The 13,634-nt window shown below is 34.6% G+C and overlaps 1 protein-coding gene across 3 annotated transcripts in view; it reads left to right on the plus strand.

Annotated features, from left to right (window-relative positions):
• Positions 1–325: 325 nt before the first annotated feature.
• Positions 326–13,634, plus strand: part of gol (goliath) — a 217,504-nt gene continuing 204,195 nt past the window's right edge. Inside the window, exons 1-2 of one of the 3 annotated variants that reach the window (XM_067771381.1) lie at positions 326–627; positions 4,942–5,373. The gene's annotated coding sequence lies outside the window, so the exon portion shown is untranslated. Of the gene's footprint in view, positions 628–4,591; positions 5,374–13,634 lie in introns of those variants that run through there. The other 2 variants (XM_067771383.1, XM_067771382.1) reach the window with 2 other exon arrangements.

The raw sequence follows: 13,634 nt of genomic DNA on the forward strand, positions 1-13,634 counted from the left end.
TTGATCCTACACTTTTAAGCGCACTGCTTTGAGTGTTGTAATCTGGTATCTTTAAAAAAGTCATAAAATTATCGTCAGCGCGTTTGGGAAAAAACAATTACTATGTTATTATTTTTTTAAGTGACTTAATCAAATACACATTTATTTTCATAATTTCCAATATTTTCTTGAAAAGGACCAAAATAAAGGAAAGGTACCAAGTCTAAACAAAAAGTTTCATATTTGGTAGAAATGAACCAGAGTGGCAACCGTAAGTGCAACGCATTGTCAGAGCTCAACATAGTTGTACGGTAATTCAGTTAGCAGTTGTAGCAATCAGTTGCTTTTCGTATCTACAGCGAATTGGTTGATAAAGTTCAACGCGAATGTGAAGAACATTTTAACATACTATAATATAAATTTTCATATGTACATATAATTTGTGTGCTGTAATTTATTGTGCATTTTTATTGTAATTATAATTAAATGTGCTGCACTGGTGTTTGTGAGTTTGTGTACATACATAAGCATGTGTGGCACATAGCACATTAGAATTCCTAAAAAAAAAAAAAAAAAAAATTAATAAAGATTTTGAAAATATTTGATTTTGCACGACTATACAAATAAAAAGGCAGTGTGAGGAGAAAGGTAAAGTGCGAAAGTTGAAATTTGAGTAATTTTTTGCGTACAAGCCAAATGTGAAAAGCGTGACTATCAAGTTATTTTGTTAAAAGATTTTTGAATTTTAAAATAAAAATAAAAAATAAAAAATTGCATCAAAACGTTAACGGAAAAGTAATGTTAATTTCACGGAAACAATTTAAATTTTATTAAAAAATTACAAAAAACAAAAAAAAAAAAAAAAATGGGCGGTGCCATGCCCCTTAGTTGGAAATAGCTAAATATGATATATATATATATATGTATAGCTACACACACTATTTGAGGCAGAGGTTCACATCGGAGCTTTTTCGGGATTATTTCGAGACCGGCACTGTATGATCTAATCATTTCACCAACATTTTCGAGTTTATGAATATAGATTATGATATCGATGTAATTTTTCTCTGATATCAATAACAAAAACTGTTGTATAAACCCACATGAGCATGTCTCGCTGATTAAATACAGATAATAATATTGGTATAACAGTCAACAGTGGAAGTACTGCTTAGAAAAGCAATGCTATAAACCCAATGTTACTACGCTCGTGGAGCGCGCCTATAATTATTCCACACAATTAGGATTAAAGATCACATAGAATAAATATGTACCTAAATGGTGAATAAAGGAATAGTAACAAAAGACCAACACTTAGATACCAATTACAACGCGAGCAGCGGGGCATTCATATGGCTGAGTGGATAAAGGCATCTGCTTTAAACTAGTATAAAGTATAAATGTTGGAGACTTCGAGTTCAATACTCAGCTCCCGCAAAGCTAGCTGATGAATAAGTGAAATTCAGAAACATGTCCCAGTAACCATCGCCGTTTGTAAACTTTGTAATTTTTCTCTAATATTTGATATTGATACAATTGTATAAAGCAACGTGAGCTTGTCTCGCTAATTAAATAAAAATAATGATATCAATTCAATATTATTTGGAGATATCACTTCGGTATGGTTTATATTATTAAATTGGGACTATTTCGGTATAATTTCATTATCTTTCTCGGGATCTTTTCTGCACACCCAATATAGAATTAAGCCATTATTTTGATTTTGCTTTTTCAGAATTTCATTATGTATGTATATATTTTGAGCTGTTTGGATGGTGTAATATCAAGATTTCTGAAAATTGTCTGGATTACGCTTTGTCGGAGCTCCGAAAGTCGGCATTATAAGGTGTACACGTTTGAAGGTGTTACAAAATAGCTTTCGTTGAAGCAAACAATTGAGATAAGACAACACAATTTAAAACAAGAAAGGAAGGTTAAGTTCGGGTGTAACCGAACATTACATACTCAGTTGAGAGCTATGGTGACAACATAAGGGAAAATAACCATGTACAAAAATGAACCGAGGGAAACCCTGGAATGTGTTTGTATGACATGTGTATCAAATGAAAGGCATTAAAGAGTATTTTATGAGGGAGTGGGCCATAGTTCTATAGGTGGACTCCATTTAGGGATATAGCCATAAAGGTGGATCAGGGTTGACTCTAGAATGCGTTTGTACGATATGGGTATCAAATGAAAGGTGTTAATGAGCATTTTAAAAGGGAGTGGGCCTTAGTTCTATAGGTGGACGCCGTTTCGAGATATCGCCGTAAAGATGGACCAGGGGTGACTCTAGAATGCGTTTGTACGATATGGCTATCAAATGAAAGGTGTTAATGAGCATTTTAAAAGGGAGTGGGCCTTAGTTCTATAGGTGGACGCCGTTTCGAGATATCGCCATAAAGGTGGGCCAGGGGTGACTCTAGAATTCGTTTGTGCAATATGGGTATCAAACGAAAGGAGTTGATGAGTATTTTAAGAGGGAGTGGGCCTTTCTGGACCAGGGGTGACTCTAGACTTTGTTTGTACGATATGGGTATCAAATAAAAGGTGTTAGTGAGTATTTTTAAAAGGGAGTGGGCCTTCGTTGTATAGGTGTTCGCCTTTTCGAAATATCGCCATAAAGGTGGACCAGGGGTGACTCTAGAATTCGTTTGTGCAATATGGGTATCAAACGAAAGGAGTTAATGAGTATTTTAAGAGAGAGAGGGCCTTAGTTCTATAGGTGGACGCATTTTCGAGGTATCGCAATAAAGGTGGACCAGGGGTGACTCTAGACTTTGTTTGAACGATATGGGTATCAAATGAAAGGTGTTAATGAGTATTTTAAGAGGGAGTGGGCCTTAGTTCTATAGGTGGACGCCTTTTCGAGATATCGCCATAAAGATGGACCAGGTGTGACTCTAGAATGCGTTTGTACGATATGGTATCAAATGAAAGGTGTTAATGAGTATTTTAAAAGGGAGTAATCCTTAGTTCCATAGGTGGACGCCGTTTCGAGATATCGCCAAAAAGGTGGGCCAGGGGTGACTCTAGAATTCGTTTGTGCAATATGGGTATCAAACGAAAGGAGTTAATGAGTATTTTAAGAGGGAGTGGGCCTTTCTGGACCAGGGGTGACTCTAGACTTTGTTTGTACGATATGGGTATCAAATAAAAGGTGTTAGTGAGTATTTTTAAAAGGGAGTGGGCCTTCGTTGTATAGGTGTTCGCCTTTTCGAAATATCGCCATAAAGGTGGACCAGGGGTGACTCTAGAAAGAGTTTGTACGATATGGGTATCAAATTAAAGGTATTAATGTGAGTTTTAAAAGGGAGTGGTGGTAGTTGTATATGTGAAGGCGTTTTCCAGATATCGACAAAAATGTGGACCAGGGTGACCCAGAACATCATCTGTTGGATACCGCTAATTTATTTATATATGTAATACCTGCCAAGATTTTAAGAGTTTTTTATTTCGCCCTGCAGAACTTTTTCATTTTCTTCTACTTAATATGGTAGGTGTCACAACCATTTTATAAAGTTTTTTCTAAAGTTATATTTAGCGTCAATAAAACAATCCAATTACCTTACCATGTTTCATTCCTTTTTTCGTATTTGGTATAGAATTATGGCATTTTTTTCAATTGTCGTAATTTTCGATATCGAAAAAGTGGGCGTGGTCATAGTCGGATTTCGTTCATTTTTCATACCAAGATAAAGTGAGTTCAGATAAGTACGTGAACTGAGTTTAGTAAAGATATATCGATTTTTGCTGAAGTTATCGTGTTAACGGCCATGCGGAAGGACAGACGGACGACTGTGTATAAAAACTGGGCGTGGCATTAACCGATTTCGCCCATTTTCACAGAAAACAGTTAACGCCATAAAATCTATGCCTCTACCAAAAGTATCTAAAGTATCCTAGACAAATTAAATGAAAAAGGGCGGAGCCCATATCATTACTGGAGTTGAATCTTGACATAATTTACTTATATACTGTAAAGATATTAAATTTTTTGTTAAAATTTTACTTTAAAAAAAATTTTTTTTTAAAAGTGGGCGTGGTCATTCTCCGATTTTGCTAATTTTTATTAAGCGTACATATAGTAATAAGTGTAACGTTCCTGCCAAATTTCATCTTGATATCTTCAACGACTGCCAAATTACAGCTTGCAAAAGTTTTAAATTACCTTCTTTTAAAAGTGGGCGGTGCCACGCCCATTGTTCAAAATTTTACTAATTTTCTATTTTGCGTCATAAGTTCAACTCATCTACCAAGTTTCGTCGCTTTATCGGTCTTTTGTAATGAATTATCGCACTTTTTCGGTTTTTCGAAATTTTTGATATCGAAAAAGTGGGCGTGGTTATAGTCCTATATCGTTTATTTTAAATAGCGATCTGAGATGAGTGCTCAGGAACCTCCGTACCAAATTTCATCAAGATACCTCAAAAATTACTCAAGTTATCGTGTTAAAGGACGGACGGACGGACGGACGGACGGACGGACGGACATGGCTCAATCAAATTTTTTTTCGATCCTGATTATTTTGATATATGGAAGTCTATATCTATCTCGATTCCTTTATATATGTACAACCAACCGTTATCCAATCAAACTTAATATACTCTGTGAGCTCTGCTCAACTGAGTATAACAATTAAATAAAAATTGTCACATGTCTCGCGAATACGCTTCTTTGCTAATAACTTTTTATGATATATAGATAAGATTCGCTAAGCAAATAGTGTGATAAAACTAAGATTAGCTACGTGCTCGAAAAATAAAGTTAGCTGCTGTTATTTTAAATTGTCACATTTTTGGATAAAGTGTATTTTATTAAGAGCGAAAACAAAAATATTTTCCAGAAATTTTTACACTTTTTTCTAGATAAAAAGAAATTAAAAATAAATATAGATATAGGTGGCAAGCGAAAACTCCGCAGTGGCAAATTTATTAAAACAAAGTGTTTGTCATTTTACAGGGAAAAGCAACAAAAAAGTGTAAGCTAAATATGTAGTTGGTACAACAAAAATATTTATCAGTTAGCCTAAAGCTTATGACTGAGATAACATAAACGTCACGAAATTAGCTAATTGTACAACCGTTTTGTAGCAGTTTTAACAAAAAAACAAAAATTGCAAAAAAAAAAAAAAATTATTAAATAGAGAAGTGAAGGAAAAACACTTGAGTTAAATACAAGTAAATAACTTAAACAAAAACAAAAAAAAACAAAAGAAGGAGACAAGGCACCTTTTTGCCTTAACAACACACTAACGAACAAAACTCAAATTGTTCAGTTACTAAAAAACCAATTAAAAAATAAAAATAAACATTGCATCAACAATTAAGTCTTTGGTAAAATTTTAAAAACGATTGTTATTGGCTTTATAAATTAAAGCTGTTTGTATGAAAGGTAAGTGCAACAATTTAATTATAGTTCGCCCAGTGGTTGAAATTCAACCACATAAGCAGTTAAAAAAATGTATATATATTTTTATTGTTCATACTTAACGTTATTTACCTTAGTAAGAAAAAGAGTTACGTTAAAATTTTTATTAATATTAATATATTGCTAAATAGAACAATTTCAATACTGAACAAAACTTAAACAACTATTACATAGTTCAAAACTAACTAAAATTTATTTATTTATTCTAAGATGGCTTTAAAGTACTTTTTGGACGTAATGTTTTAAAATATAAGAAACTACAGCTATTGATACCTAAGAAGCTATTTGTTCTTATAAAAAAGTAACATTGCAAACCAAAATTCTCAAAAATACTACGGCTACTCTGGTAAAAAACATATTCCAAGTTTGTTGATACTAATAAAATGCTTAATGACTACGTAGAACTTCTTTATATACAATAATTTTTGTAAACACTCTGTTGTCATTAAGTAAGGAAGGAAATATAAAGAAAATTAAAAGAAAGGAAAGGAAGGAAAATAAAGGAAAGGAAAGGAAATGAAAGGAAACGAATGGAAAGGAAAGGAAACGAAAGGAAAAGAAATGAATGGAAAGAAAATGAAAGGAATGGAATGGAATAGAAAGGAAAGGAAAGGAAAGGAAAGGTAAGGAAAGGAACGGAAATGAACGGAAAGGAAAGGAAAGGAAAGGAAAGGAAGGAAAATCAATGGAAGGGAAATGAAAATAAAAGAAATATAATTTGTCATTTTAATATAATAATAGGAACATTCGATGGGTAATATAATGAATAAGTAAGCTCAAGATAGGGAAATTTTATATTGCTCTGGCAGGAAGGGTATGTTTTAATCAATCTGCTTCTCGCAAACAAAAGGTATGGGGTAATAATAAGAACATTGGATGGGTAGTATAATAAATAAGTAAGCTCAAAATAGGGAAATGTTATATATTTTGTTTAATTTTTATTGTGTACAAACCAACTCCCCGGCCATGCTCACGATTCAGCATAGTATACAAAAAGCAAGTACACACACAGCGTGTCTATAGTATGAATAAATGCATGTGTAGTGGTGTGCCTTTATTGTTAAATTTTTTATATTAAAATGATTTTTCAAATTTTTTTTTGTTTATGGATAACAGTGCAGCTCAAAATTTCCTATCAATACATATATAATTTGTATAACTTGTAATTATAGTTTAGCAGAAAACGGTTTCACATTTTTTCATCGTGTCTATTTATATATAAGATAATTCAAGACAAATAGCTATTGAGCAATAAACATTGCACAGTTGAAACAAAATATTTGTTTGACTAAAATAAAAAACAATAAACAACGTCGTATCTATGGAAAGTTTCGTACCTAATGAAACACAGGAAGATGTAGGTGCGTATTGCCTTGACACCAATGAAGCAGCAGCTGCACAAACAACAAAAAAAAAGGCCTATTTAGATTAGAAACAACAACAAAAAGCCAACAGTAACAAAAAATCGCAAAATGGCACAAACCATTAAAGCCATATCTACTCCCATTTATTTTTGTCTGTATGTAAAATTTGTAAATTGTGCTGTATTGTTGTTGCTACACACCATTTAACTACCAAATATTTTCGTCTCAGCTTTACTAATTTTTATTTTTTCTCATTCTGCTTTTCATTTCACTTTCCTGCTCTCATTTACATGATGCCTACAATCGCTCCTAAGCGCCAACAATGTTTTTGATATTAAAAAAAAGAACATTAAACATAGTATCGCTACCAACAACGGCATTGCAACAAAAAGTACATACCTATGCATGTTAGCCATATTTACAAACAGAAACAACATTGCGCATAGGTTGCTTAACTGCTGCTTAACCTCTGACGTGCCGCTCACGTGCCTTGACGTTTACTCTCATGTAAGCGTTCACATCAGTGTTCGGACCAGAGTTAGTGGAAAATTGTAGTAAATGGCAATGGGCATCGACATTTGAAAAAAATATTTGTTTGTAGAATTTAACCCATACTTTCTCAAGAAGTATTATCTAATTTATACTGCTTTTATTGAAAAACTTGCTACAGCAGCGAACACCACAATGACACTGGTAATTTTTAGTATGTTACAAAAAATTGCTAACGAAACTTTCCTTCTAAATAATTTTTTTCTGGCATGTATTGGGAAACTTTCAAACTCAGCTGAATTTTGAAAATTTTCCTGAACTTAGGCTTTTCGAACCACACACCTCCATGAAAGCAGTTGAAAGGCAAAATCGAATTACACAATTTTTAATTGAATTTTAAAAGTGTTAATATTAATGAAGTCGTTCCTTCCGTAAAATAATGTAGGTTACGCCAATGTGTAGAAAATATTAATAAAAATAGTACGCCAAAAATCTCTGTTTTCGTGAACTAACAAACATTCCCCTTTTGGGATCGTTGTCTACTTCAAGGCGATATTCAGTATTTTTAATTTTTTAAGAGTCTTTTAATAGGTCCTACTTCAAGGATAAGTAATGAATCAGACTTCATGAAGAAGATGTAAGAAAAACATCGAAACACGTAGATCAAGAAAAAGCTATTGTTTTTATATTTTATATATTGGCCAAAAAGCCGATGGCCAAAAACCATTAACAATTAAGAGTACCGTTTTTACTATGAAGTGGCTGATTTGCTGCCACCCTTAGGGACCGCTGTTCTTGTCCACATCGAAACGTCAACCATTTTTATATTTTTTTTAAGTACCCAGCCAAAACATCTGCCACCCCATAATTTAACAGCTGTGATTAGTTTAGCTATCCAACTTCCTTATTGTTCAATTCCCTAGCGCACTTGCCACAGCCTAATCGTTTTTGCTCGCTATCTTGGCTAACGACTTTCATGTGACCTTGATCAGTGTTCTTTTTTGATTTTCCTAACTTTCCCCTTTCAGCGCTAATAGGTCGATGGGGATTGTTCCTGTGATCTCTTGTACTGCTGTTCCCCATACTGCTCGAGCTTAGACACATTCTTTATTTGAAATGTGATTGCCCAGAGTTTTGAGGTGTACAGTAGCATGGATGGAAGAGTGTCCATAATCAACTCCATTCTGCTTTCTGTTGGTCATTCGATATTTGCGATCATCTTGCTTAGCAGCGTTACCTGTCTATTTGATTTTGAGTTCAGTGGGTTAGTCGGGAGTCCAACCTTGATTCTAAATATTTTCCTACTTTATTTGGGGTTATATATTCAGAGAAGGTTTTAAAGCCAGCGGTATGTGCGTTTTATCAGGAGTATCAACTGTGTTTTTCTGCTACTATCTCAAGTATCGGAGGTTTAATGCCTTGAAGAATTTCAAGTGCTTTTTCCACTTTACTCAGCGCGGAAGGTTGTTATATTGGGTAAAAACGCGAAAAAGTAAGATTATCGTGATGATAAATACAAACGCCCCGCTTCTTATCTTCCAGTTTTTGTCGGGCTTCCTTCTGATTTTTGTCACAAATTGGCGAGACGGAACTTATATGTTATAAGCCGACTCCGAATGACACCTAAAAATGAAATGAGTTTCCTATTTGTATGAATTAAGCAGGGATTGCCCCATTGCTTTTTAAATGTATGAAACATTTATTTGAAACACTTTTTAATTTATAATTTATTTAATAACTTGGGAGTTTCCGGTGAGAAGCCTTTTAATGCAGAAATACACTCGGAGTGTTTTCGAAACCACTGACGACTACTACTTTAGGCTACTTTTGAATAGAATAGGATTTCTTAGATTAATACTTACTATAATGGAACAGTACTATTTAAAATAATCTAATAATCGAAAACGTATTACTTTTCTGTAAGAATCGTTTTAGTTCTTTATCTAACTAAACGTTTAATGTATTCTTATTCTGCTTCTCTGCTCTTGGTAGTTTGAACTCAAATTTTAAACAAAAGTATGGGACCTAAAGTTTTAGTAGAGGAAAACCGAACACTGGCTGGCATGCTTCCAAATAGCTTTCAACTATTAGTTCTCTATTTATTTTTGACTCTCACTCTCCACAAATTTGAATTTCACCAGTTAGTGCTGGGTCGAGTTGGTTTGCTAGGTCTTACGCATGCGCGAAATTTTGTAGCGTTTTCGTTTTGAAGTTACCAGATGGAAATTTAACAAATACTAAAGTGAAGTTGATAACTTTTTTTGGTTATGCTTGTTGAAGATATCACGTCTATACTGGGTACCCGGTCTTAACACGATATAATGTAACGAAAAGGGTGATGAGCTGGAAAAGAAGAGTGCAGCCCTCGATAAGTCGACGATAGGTCTCAATCAATCAATTTGGAACAAATTAAAAAAAGAGACAGAAGCTGCATATGAACTAAGAAAGGCATAGACAGAAGCGCGGGACTGAAAAAAGGCTCAGGTCCTGGGCGAATCCTACGACATGAGACTTAAAAAGTTGCATATATCTCAAAAGAGAGAAGACTTAATGCTAACGATGGGCATACTTACTGGGCACTACCTTCTTGAGTCACATGCTTATTAGTTAGACATCGCCAGTAATTGCAGATGTTGGTGGTGCGAGCTACAGGAAGAAAGTTGAGCACATTTATACTAGGTTCAAACACACACCAAATTGGCAATTTATACTATTTGGGCAATTTGTTACGCAATTTATCATATAATAAATTGTAATAATAAATTGCCAATTTAAAAAAAAATTGCGTAATAAATTGTTTCAAACTGCAAATACAACCTTGTAAAGTGTGTTTATTGAGTAGATTTCAACGTCAGTTGCGCATGGCTGAACTATATGGTTGGCTCATCTCATCAGCTGATTTTATGTCTTTCATTTCACTGGAGTAGGGATTGTCAAAAGAAGATGGCAAACTCAAAATGAAACCAAAACATTGAACACATTTTCTTACAACACGCAAAAATTTCAAAGTTTTATGTTTTCATTCCATTTCATTCGCCTAATACCAACACGCACATTTTGACAGTCTGAACAAAGGTATGTTCTTGCTGTAGAGATGAGCCAACCAGCTATCAAATTACTATTGTGTAAGCTAAATCGAGTTGTATGAACAGCACTCAATTCAAATCGAAATTTCCTCAATTTATTTTTCTGTTTGAACATAGTATTAGGGGCGGTAGAGTTACCAGATCTCACGTCAGCAATTAAGCTCCTTAATACTTCTTGCATTTGCTTAGAGGACGTATTTTATAATATAAGCCCTGGAACATAATTGCGGGTTTTCCGTTTGGTCGTCAAACAAATTCTGGTAGCCATATGGACATCTCCAGTTTATGTGAGGTCTTTATTGCCCATGCAGTTCAATCTAATTTTGGTCAAGATGTACAGTGACGTAGCCAAGAAATATTTGGTGTAAAGTAAATTGTCCCTGCTACTGTTGCCGTTCCTATTCTTACTTTGTGTATGGCTCGTGCATTTAAAGTGCTTTGTATCCTTCCTTTTTTTCTCAGCAATAGGTATCATATATAATAATCAAAATTAATACATACTCCTATCCTTTTAAGTAGTTTTTTTAAATTAGTAGTGAGTTCTTATATGGCAAAAAGAGAGCTGGGTCAATTTGCGCCGGCGTGCTCTTCAAACTAGCTATTGACTTTTCTCAATTGTTTTTCTTACCAAATAAATTTTTTCACTCCTTTTTGCAGTCTTCTATTCAATCAATTTTTTTATCATATTCTTTTTTGTAGTGAAAATTTAGCTAAGGAAAAGTATTAAACAAGCAAAATAAATCAATGAAATAATAAATATTTACGAAAATTCCAAACGAGTGAATGGCGAAAACGAAAATGTTGTGTAAGCCAGTTTTAATTGTGATTGTGATAAGTAGTAGTGGTGGCTATAAATTTTATAAGATGGACAATATGTTACTGTAATAGTAAAATCTACGTATACGTAATATTTACCCTGCAGACAAACCAACTAGATGTATACTAGATGAATACTAGTTTTCCAAAAATCCCAACTAGTATGAGTTCTGTAATTTTTTCATATTAGCAACTGGTATTTTTAACATGGCGATGCCCTACGAAATATCAATTGCCAGTCTCTGCATCAGCATCATACCAATTGACAAACTAGTAATTATATACACCAACATCGTACCAGATGCCATACTAGTCAGCATACTCATCAGGGTCATACCAATTAACATACCAGTCAGCCTTTGCGCCAGCATTATACGAGATGGCATACTAGTTATTATATACATCAATATCATACCAACTGACATACTAGTTAGTGTATTTAACATCAATATACCAGTTGGCATACTGCTCAGTCTGTGCATCATTGTAATACCAGTTGACATACTATTCGATATTTGCATCAGCATCGTACTAGTTAATACACCAGTCCTAGTTGGGTTGAAAAATTACTTGAAAATTGATAAATTAGCTCAAATTCATTTTATTCATTATATCTCATATATATAAAAAGTATGTATATTAGACTGGGTCGATTTATCAACCGATATCGCGCCATTGATTTTTACAACAGTTTTTTGAAAAAAATAAAAATATTTTTTTGGGTTTTGGGGTGTTTTGGTCGAAAAATTTACCCTTTCGCCATTATTTTTTTGGCAGGCTCGAAAATTATTTTTTTGGGTGTACGTAGTGGAACTTTTTTTTCTTGAGCCCAAATCCTATCGAAAAATCGATGGCGCGACAATTTGTTAACTTTGGTCCATACAAATCGACCCAAGTTAATATACATACATATATCACTTCAAAATTTATCACTTCAATACATTATACTTTGGAATAAATTTTGATAAAAATACGTACTTATATATAAAACGTAAAAAGTAACGGAATAACACATGCCGATTTTGTGATCGATCAGCGGAGCCGGCGGACCATATCCTGTGACGCTATCTCAAGACACAGGGCTAAGTGATAAGTGATATGCACTTTACTTTACGGATGGCTGGATAACCGAAGAATTTCATTTATTTGAGGGAATCGTAACGGCTTCAACTGTTTTCGTTACTGACCAGAGGCATAATATCGTTAGGTACTGGCTGGGTTTCCGGTCTTTGGTAGTGGTTTTATCCTTGCCATTGTACGTTATTATGGAATGGCAAAGGCTTTTAACGCCAAGTAGAAAAAATGTGCTAGGCTGCTGATGCCCTCATGGCCAAGGTGTTTTGGCATCGGCACCTCTGTTGAGGTAAGGGTGAGGGTTGACTCGTCATGCTTGTGTTTTTGTGCCCGTTGATTTGGACGATAACTAGCATTGCCAATTGAAGTATGGGTTGCAAACTGGCACTCGCGCATTTCCTCGAGTCCGACACACGAAATTCTAGTCGAATCAATTATTAAAATACTAACTACTATGAATAACACCACAAAATCATAGTCAATGAACCATTCTAAAACTGTCTAGTATGATGAACGCCACAAAATTCTAGTCAAATAACTACTCATACACTAACTAGTATGAATAACCCCACAAAATTCTAGCCAATGAACTAGAATGTTTGCTGACTACATTGGCTTTTGACTGCAGGGTAGTTACATGATAAAGGCTCATTTGCAACCAAAAAAAGGCGCCGTCTGCTACCAAAATTTGTCTACTGCCATCGCAAATATTGTCTGTGCAAATAATCGTTTGTCTACAATTTAATGTGGCATGTTTACTTATATATAAATAGGTTTTTGTAACTCTTACTCGACAAAGCATTATGTCGACACACAAAGATTTATACATGCCTTTGCCTAGCGTTGGCTTTGCCAACACAGAGCCTGCGGCACAGACCCTGTAGGAAATATTATCTAGTGTACGATGAGGTCAAAATTGTTAGATAGATCAAATTTTGTTTGGTCTCTCGACATTTATCAGAGAGTGATATTGAGTTTACGTTTGGCTACGAAGGTGCTAAATGCTAAAGAAAAGAAGAAATATGGAGCTGAAGGGGGCAGTTAAAGCCCCTAAAGGATGCCCTTAAATTGGTTGACTCACTCCACTCTTTTCGTCCCTAATTAGAGTCGACAAAACGAAGTACCTTGCCAATAAAAGCTACTTTGGACTAGGTAGTCAATTGAAAAGTAAAGTCCTCTCTCGGCAAACGAAAATCACACTCTACAAGTCACTTATCGTCCCGTCCTGCTATATGGTGCAGAAGCATGGGCCATCACAACATAAGATGAAGCGGCTCTAGGAAACTGAAACAGATCGAAAGAAAAGTTCTTCGAGAGATTTATGGACCTCTACGCGTTGGCGATGGCGAGTACCGAAGAAGATTTAACGATGAGCTGTGCGAGCTCTACGCAGACA

This window comes from Eurosta solidaginis, chromosome 3, assembly GCF_040869045.1.
Source record: "Eurosta solidaginis isolate ZX-2024a chromosome 3, ASM4086904v1, whole genome shotgun sequence".
Lineage (NCBI taxonomy): Eukaryota > Metazoa > Arthropoda > Insecta > Diptera > Tephritidae > Eurosta > Eurosta solidaginis.